The 8,824-nt window shown below is 46.3% G+C and overlaps 1 long non-coding RNA gene across 1 annotated transcript; it reads left to right on the forward strand.

Annotated features, from left to right (window-relative positions):
* The first annotated feature begins 247 nt into the window (after nt 1–247).
* Nucleotides 248–7,511, forward strand: LOC137532213 (uncharacterized). The gene is made up of 3 exons (XR_011023885.1): nt 248–449; nt 1,690–1,821; nt 7,370–7,511. It is a non-coding gene; the product is annotated as an uncharacterized lncRNA (long non-coding RNA).
* Nucleotides 7,512–8,824: the final 1,313 nt, after the last annotated feature.

Raw genomic sequence — 8,824 nt, forward strand, 5'->3', positions numbered from 1 at the left:
GCTCCTCCCTACTGGACATTTCTGCAACTGCACCCTCTGCTCATTTCCTATCAATGAAAAACAACCCAGTAAGGGCAACAAATCTGGATGGTTATTTAGTGAGGCCTAAATGGCACAGGACGGTATTCCATGCTTTATCTTACAGTCCGAAATTTGAAAAGAGAACCAGCCTATGGCCACATAACTGCATCTGAAAGGTTCATTTGGATATATTTTTTCATTATACACAATTCTGCCTCCAACAATGGGGTGAGAGGTTTTAACCTGATATAATTCTCCCTAGAATGTATCTTTTCTTGACATCTCCAAAGACAAGAAAGTGGGCAAGTCCTGGTCTAAAGAGGTGCTGAATGCTACCCGGCTATCTGCTAATTGCCACTTGTATTGGCCTGAGGAAGCGGGCTTTGACCAATGAAACCTTGTTGTCTTATGTAACTGTCGTCATCGAGGTAAGCAACCTCATCCTTTGCATTTTTATTGATTTTAACCTAGTTTTATCTAAACCTGGGTGCTTTTTACCCCTGGCCTAAAGAAGTCACCACTGTGGACTCCATTGGGAATGGAACAACAAGCCCACTTAAGGATGGTTTAAAGCAGTAGGATTAACCATACTATGCCAGGAAAAAAACACATATGTAGATAAATACTTGATCTACTTACATAACAGATGTATTGCACTGTCCACGTTTTGATTTCAGTAAATTTTACATGGTAAATGAAGAGAATTCTGTTCCTGGTGGCAACCATGTCTTTTGCCCACAGTTTGAGGCTAAATCCTGATGTCATTTCTGCCCTTTACTTTTTTTTTCTTTTCACCAATCGCTGAGTCACCTCAGCCTTGCTTGTAAACACAAGTGAGCAGAGGATCGAGTTTCAGATAGGCAGCTAAGTAGGGAAATAAATGGAAGAGGAGGAATATATTATAGATAAAAAGAACCCCCAGCATGCAACTGTTTGACAATGGCAATTAAAGGGGCAGTGCTCCTAAAGTATGTGATAACTCCAAACCATAACAGCAGAAAAAGTTTTGAAAGTTTTGAATGCAGGATTAGCATCTTTATCACTTAATACACTCAGAGCAGTTGCTGTCGCTTTAAACACAAGATACAAAGCTATTGTACGGATAGAAGAGGCAACTGAAATAACCGATATAACTCAGGAAATTCTTTAAATACTCCTCGAGGTCTATCTTGTGTAGCCTGGAGGAACGTTCTCACCTGGTACCCCAATGCCCCCTGGGGGATCCATACTGGTCCAGCCATCTTCCCCAGACTTGTCCGGTCACAGAAAGGTTAAACAGTTCTTCCTCTCAGCCCCCCTATGGCGCCTCACTTTGGGCATCCTAAGGAGTAATCACTGAAGCTCTTCCTGATAGTCTATTAAAGCACAGCTGTTCATCAATTACGATGGTAAAAGCAATCTTGCAGTGTGGAATTCTCTCACATGTTGTTGCATTATCAGGCTAAACATTTAAATAGCAGCCCGACAACATCACAGCGCAAGCCGTTTAATGAAATAAGTTGGTGATCTGTATGTTTGTAACTTATTTAAACCCCAGTTAAAAAAGAAAAAAATCCGATTTAGAAGATTGCATAGTGAATGTCGGTCTGCCGCTCTGCCGTCTGCTATGCAAACCTCTGTGTCCTTCGATAATGGATGTGAAAACTTTCTATGGTGCTTGTGTTGTAGATGTGGTGGTGGATGCGGTGGAGGGACTGACACTGGACATTGGAGATCGGAGGATTTTACTACCAACGACCTCCTTATGGCAAAACCAGCAAAGACGTTTGCAACTTGCAAGAGGGACTCCGCGCTGGAATGGTAGGCACCACAAAGATCCTGTAAACTTGAGATTATCTAGATGCCTCCCTCTACTAAGATAAGATCTCATTTCTTTATCTCTCAGGAGTGTTTTGAAAACCTATGTAAAAGCTGACACTATATGTATCCCAGACCTTCATTTCTATAGACTGCAGTTTGTTCAGAGAGTTCAGTCTGTGCTCCACCCAGGCCCATTTCTTGGGCAGTACGGGCAGGGCAACCGCCCTGGGTGCAGACCAGCAAGTAGAAGAAGGGGGGTGCAGGCAGAAGGACATAACCGATAGGGAGCTGGTGGCGTGCGGTGCAGCCAAATGGAAGAAGATCACCAGCGCGATCCTTGACTCCTCCTGGGCTGCCTGCGTCAGACGTCAGGTCATCATCACGTCACCACAGCATGATGACACCTGATGTCCTGTAGCGGTACTGCAGGCTGTCACCACCACGTGATGACACCTGATGTCCTGTAGCGGTACTGCAGGCTGTCACCACCGCGTGATGACACCTGATGTCCTGTAGCGGTACTGCAGGCTGTCACTACTGCACGATGACACCTGATGTTCTGTAGCGGTACTGCAGGCTGTCACCACCGTGTGATGACACCTGGTGTTCTGTAGCGGTACTGCAGGCTGTCACTACCGCACAATGACACCTGATGTTCTGTAGCGGTACTGCAGGCTGTCACCCCCGTGTGATGACACCTGGTGTTCTGTAGCGGTACTGCAGGCTGTCACTACCGCACGATGACACCTGATGTTCTGTAGCGGTACTGCAGGCTGTCACCACCGTGTGATGACACCTGATGTCCTGTAGCGGTACTGCAGGCTGTCACCACCAGGTGATGACACCTGATGTCCTGTAGCGGTACTGCAGGCTGTCACCACCGCGTGATGACACCTGATGTCCTGCAGCAGTACTGCAGGCTGTCACCACCGTGTGATGACACCTGATGTCCTGTAGCGGTACTGCAGGCAGTCACCACCGTGTGATGACACCTGATGTCCTGTAGCGGTACTGCAGGCTGTCACCACCATGTGATGACACCTGATGTCCTGTAGCGGTACTGCAGGCTGTCACCACCGCGGGATGACACCTGATGTCCTGTAGCGGTACTGCAGGCTGTCACCACCGGGTGATGACACCTGATGTCCTGTAGCGTTACTGCAGGCTGTCACCACCGCGTGATGACCCCTGGTGTCCTGTAGCGGTACTGCAGGCTGTCACCACCGGGTGATGACACCTGATGTCCTGTAGCGGTACTGCAGGCTGTCACCACCGCGTGATGACCCCTGGTGTCCTGTAGCGGTACTGCAGGCTGTCACCACTGGGTGATGACACCTGATGTCCTGTAGCGGTACTGCAGGCTGTCACCACCGCGTGATGACACCTGATGTCCTGTAGCAGTACTGCAGGCTGTCACCACCGCGTGATGACACCTGATGTCCTGTAGCGGTACTGCAGGCTGTCACAACCGTGTGATGACACCTGATGTCATGTAGCGGTACTGCAGGCTGTCAGTGCGTGGCGCCCATGGAGGAGTCGGCTTTCCGGGCTCTCTACACCTGTGTGTTTTCCTGGTCCCTGCTTCCTCCTGGATGAGCGGCTGGTCACTAGTAAGTAGGCAGACTTACTTGTGACCTGTGGCTGTGTGACTGTCCCTAAAGAGTAAGGGTTTGCAAGTCCACAGGGGTGGGGGTCAATTTTAACACCCTCGCCCTGTGTGCAATTTAACTTAGAATCTGCCCTGGCCCCACCCCCTTCTACAATGCTTGCTTTTAACTCCCTCAGCTCAGCTGCTTTCAAAATGTCATGTTTTTAATGCAAGACCTTAAACTGTGCACAAACAATGTCGCCTTTGAGCATTCGGATGGCTACACTACAGATGACATTATTTACTTCTCTGCCTGGAGGTAAGTCTACGTTTCAATTTACAAGCACAGTCAAAGGATTGCGTTTATACTTCCTTTGGCGTTGTTGCATCGGAGTATCCCTTTAAATATCTCCGTACTGAGACAATGGCTTGTTCTGCAGTTTAGTTTCGCTGCTTCTCCCCTCGGAAACACAAACCCCATCACACATCCATTTATTGCTACAGGGATTTAATATATTTTTGCATCTCATTGCGGGAAAGGCACATCTCGCGCCAGCCTCTTCCCTGGTCACCTGGGTCTCTGCAGCACTCGAGGTAAATGACATTATTCGTCATTCAATAACATCAGGTGAAAAGCAGGGAGCTTAGCAGAGGAGCGGTGTCAATTATAAGTGATATCTGCGGCAAGTAATAACGCTACCGTCCGAGTCGACGAAATGAATGTTGAGAAGTCAATCATGGCAAAACATCTTAAATGAAATTTTCGCTACGTCGCAGTGTTCATTATGGGGCCATGTCATTAATACAAAGAAGATTCCACTACAGGGACTGCAGAGAATAATATCCTTTATAAAGAGGACCTGTCACATCCTGAGGAAGATCTGTAGACAAGACATAAATCTTACTAAATCTCAGGTCAACTAAATTGGGCCCCTATTATCTCCCACCCCCCAGCTGTGCTGGACCAATCTTTCAGTGAAGATATAAAGAGGCTATGTGGAATTTATGATGGGAGATGTAGTCACCTTACCAGGGCCGACACAAAGTCATTTAGAGGGGAAGATATTAAAGAGCGCACTTCCCTCTGATGCCTAACCCTAAAGCCATCCCTGGTGGTACCTAATCCTTACCAACCCCCTTTTTTGACACTCCTCCCTTACGCCTAACCCTAAAACCATCTTCCTGATGCCTAACCCTAAGTTCTCCCCTGGTGATGTGTAACCCTAAAAAACCCTTCCTGGCACCTAACCCTAAGGGTCCTTTTACACTTACTGTATATACTCGTGTATAAGCCCAATTTTTCAGCATAAAAATGTGCTGACAGGTTAGGCCCTCGGCTTATATGGGAGTCAGTTGAGCACATAGAACAGAGGGTGGAGCAGGTTTTGTTACTGGCAGAGGAGTGTAAGGATCTTGCACTAGTAATCCTGCTCTTGCCAGCTTGCGCCCTGCTGTGTTTGTGCCCCCCATCCCCTGCAGCATGGTGTGCTGAGTGCGCTGCTCCAGACTACCTGTGTCCCCTGGCTTGTGGAGCGGCGTTTGCAAGCAACATGTCAGCTGTGCAATGATCGGGGATTCTTCCTGTGTGGCAATCGCAGTGTCTTATATTTATGATATCAGTGGCTTCTTGAGATACAGATGCTGATCCTGGGGCACATCTGGCTATGGGGAGGGGGGGCTTATATGTGAGTCAAGACGAAGGCCATCCAGTGCTTTGCCATTTGGTGGGGGGGGGGGGGGGGGGGGAGGAAATGGCTGTCTAATGCTGTTTTCTGAGGGTAGGGGAGAAGGAGGTCAACTATTGCCGCTATTGTTGGGGAGAAGGGGAGAAGACTAAAGGCCCCTGAATGCTGCTATCTGGGTACAGGGGTAACAATGGCCACCTGGTGTTACTAGCTTCGGGGGTGGGGGTAACCTTATATGGTAAGTAATTTTACAAAAAAAACTGTTTAAAAAATATTTATTTTTTTGCTGATTAAAAAAGTTAAAGCATTTCAGGTCTCCACTCCAGTGGCACTTAGTGCAGTGGGGGATTGGCTGGAGGAGCATACCCTTGCAGGGAAGCGAGATTGGTACATATCCACACACTGTAGCTTAGCTACTGCCATGCTTCCTGAGCACCTCCTGTGCTCCTAATCAGGCCCATGGTGCTGCAACTAACTGGAGGCAGTTGGAAGCATAGCAGTAGGTGGACATCACTGGGAGGCAGGACTAGCATCCACGGCCCGCGTCTGTTTGTGCTGGGTTAGTGCGCTACTGCAGCTACCTGTCCAAGCACATTACATGCACGGATGGGGTAAGGGGTGATGGTGGGGCTTTGCTTGCTAAATTTTGCTGGGGGACCTGGGCTTCCCAAGTTACGCTCCTGCTTTAAGGGTACCTTAATGTTTAGAGGGAAGTTAGAGTTAAAGTGGATCTGAGCTCAGAAATTCCACTCTGCTCTAAAAGATTAGGGACAGTATGAAAACAATCAGGGAACAAAATTCTTTGTTGTGATGCACAGAAATCCCTCCCCCCCCCAAAAAAAAAAGCCCTTTGCTGGTTTGCTGGATGAACTTTCGGGGAACAGAGGAAGGGTTAAAGCATCTGTCTTTCCTGTACAGCAGTGCTGAGGCACTGTGAGTCATGCCTACTGATTACACACTTGTTACATTCAACTGTTCTAAATAAACATACATAGCTCAGTGCAGCTGATTTCTACAGCATTTCTATGTGGAATGAACACTTTTCAATCTGTCCTTTGCAAGAGCTCGGGTCCACTTAAAGCATCCGAAATGATTTAGTGTTAGGGGAAGGGATTTACTTTGGGTTACATTTTTGAGTTAGGAAGGAGAAAGGCATTGTTTTGGAAAGACAATATTCTATTTTACAAATGGTGCCAAAATTATCCAGCGTACAAATCAAATGTTAAGCCTCTTACAGGACATTTATCAACCCTAAACACAATATTAAACATATAAGCTTGTAATTGTTTTATTCATTTTGCGATTGGGATGAGCTTTCAAATTGAGTGATATTCCGATTTCTGTGTTTTCGACCACAAACCAGCTTTCTAAAGCTGAAAACAGTATTTGGAAATAGGAGTACAGAAACCGGAATGCCACAAAATACCGCATTTCCAGGAGCGAAGCGGTGTTCCGAGTACCAAGCATCCGGAATTTTGGATTACGCATAATATAGCGTACATCCGCAAAATATAGGGGTTTCCATGAAATTTAGATATCAAACTGACAAACGTTATTAGCAACAATAACAAAAATCAATTCCCCAGAATAGTGTATTCCCGAGATCGGTATGCTGAGGGAGCTTTAAGCCAATTACAAGACTTGGCCAATCAGATGATTTGGAAGTGTGCCACGATTGGCATTTGGAGCTGCAGAGTGTAATATAGCGTACATCGGCGAAATACAGCAGATTACGCGGAATGTAAAAATCAACATAACAAACTTTAACAACAAAAAGAATTCTGTGGAATTCGTAGATTCTGATTTCCGGGGAATTTCACGGAATTAGGAATGCTACACGTCAGAAGGCGTAATTCCATCGGAATCGTAAATCTGCATTTCCGACCACCCCTACGCAGCAGTGAGTGCAGGCGGAACGTTGCCTCTGATGCATGTCCTTGTGCACAGGATGTAAATAAAGCAGATCCAATCTCTTATAAGCGTGAGACGTGGAGATCACAGCGCGATGGAGATCAGCGCTCTACAAACAATACACCCACGGGCCAGAGATGGGCGCCGTTCATCAAAGGAATATCTCCACATATATAGAACATTGCATTGTCTTTACATATGTTCTGCGGATTTTATAACCTTGCTTCACAATGACTTGTGTGGACTAGCGGCTGATAAACAGGTTAGCGGAGCAGCGGTGATTGTCTAGGTTCAGGGCAAATGTATGGAGAGACCAGCAAGGCGGACTTTTATTTATTTTTTATTTTTTTATTTTGTTCTTTAGATGAGAGAGCGAGAGAAACAACAGAAGAATAAAGTAAATCCCAATGTAAGCCAGCATTAGGTAGAACTCTGGGCAGACATCCAAGTTCCTGCAGCTCTATGGAGAAAGTGCACCTGTCAGTATAAAGTGTAAGTGCAATGACATCCATGCAATTACCAGTCTGCCCTCTATTATTAGAACTTTACTGCTTGATGTTAATGTTATCGGCGGTCATGCTTCCTTTGTCCTCTACAGACTTCCTTGCCCTGGGGGGTATTTCATAGGATCCACCCTGCCTGTGCTTGTCTCTCTCTCCTCTATAAATCTGCTACACATGGCTTGATTCACGTCCTCATTTCTCTTGTTTTACTTTTCACCTCTAGGATAAGGACAGGTCATTTTAGTTTGCCTTCTTAAAACAGACGAGGTCGGGCGCATTCAGGGTGGTGTGGCCGTAGGCACCTTCTTAAAACAGAAGGGGCTTGATTCACTAAACCGTGCTAACTTATCAGAGTAGCATAGCGAGCGCTATAAACTTATGCCTGATAATTGGCAATGGCACTCGCCCTGCCCTGAGCCTCTGTGGGTTTGTAGCAATCGCTATGCTACTCTGATAAGGTGTGATATTTGAGTTATCATGGTTTAGTGAATCAAGCCCATGGTGTTTGCGAAAATTCAGCTTTAAGGTATTGTTCACATCTAAAATCGCAATCGCTGAGGCCAGCGTTTTGCAATTTTGTGAGTGATTTTTTCCCCCCTCCCGGCGCTCACCTGCGCACTACGATTTTTTGCAAAGCGCTTTTCTAAGCGCTTTTGCAGAGCGATTCTGTTCTTTTACTTCCTGACTTTACTCAGGAAGTTAACTCTTTCACCAGGAAATGAATAAATACAACGTATTTATTCATGAAAACGATAACGCAATCGCCGCACTATGCGATTTTGTGAGCATTTTGCATTTTTCCTATACCTCCCATTGCAGCAAAAATTACCATAAAAATAGTACAGGCAGCGCTTTGCTGAGCGGAAAGCAGACAAAACGCGCTGATATGAACTATCACCAGCACTAAAAAATAGGTGAAAACGCCCGAGGTGTGAACGAGCCCTAAGTGAGCGACTGCGGTTACCCACTTTGGCTATCATTCATAAAGCATTTCTGCATGCGGAAATGCATAAAACAGCTGACTTTACCGACCACTCGGCAAAGTCAGCATTCATAAAGGCTCTTTCCGCATGAAAAAATGACATTACCGAGCAGAGTGATAAATCACCGCCTTGTGCGGTGATTGTTGTAAAAAATGTAGCAAAATGTTAATTCATGAAGATCACCACAAGCGGTGTCAGGTCGGGTAGTACCACTCCCTCTGATGTGGTGATACCAATGTAAGTGAATGGAGGCACACAGACCTCCCAGGCAGCTGCAGCAGAGCGGAACACGGAGAAATGTATCAACTCGGCAGCTTCCGTGTCTCCGCCTGC

Source organism: Hyperolius riggenbachi, chromosome 9, assembly GCF_040937935.1.
Source record: "Hyperolius riggenbachi isolate aHypRig1 chromosome 9, aHypRig1.pri, whole genome shotgun sequence".
In the NCBI taxonomy this organism is placed as follows: Eukaryota; Metazoa; Chordata; class Amphibia; order Anura; family Hyperoliidae; genus Hyperolius; species Hyperolius riggenbachi.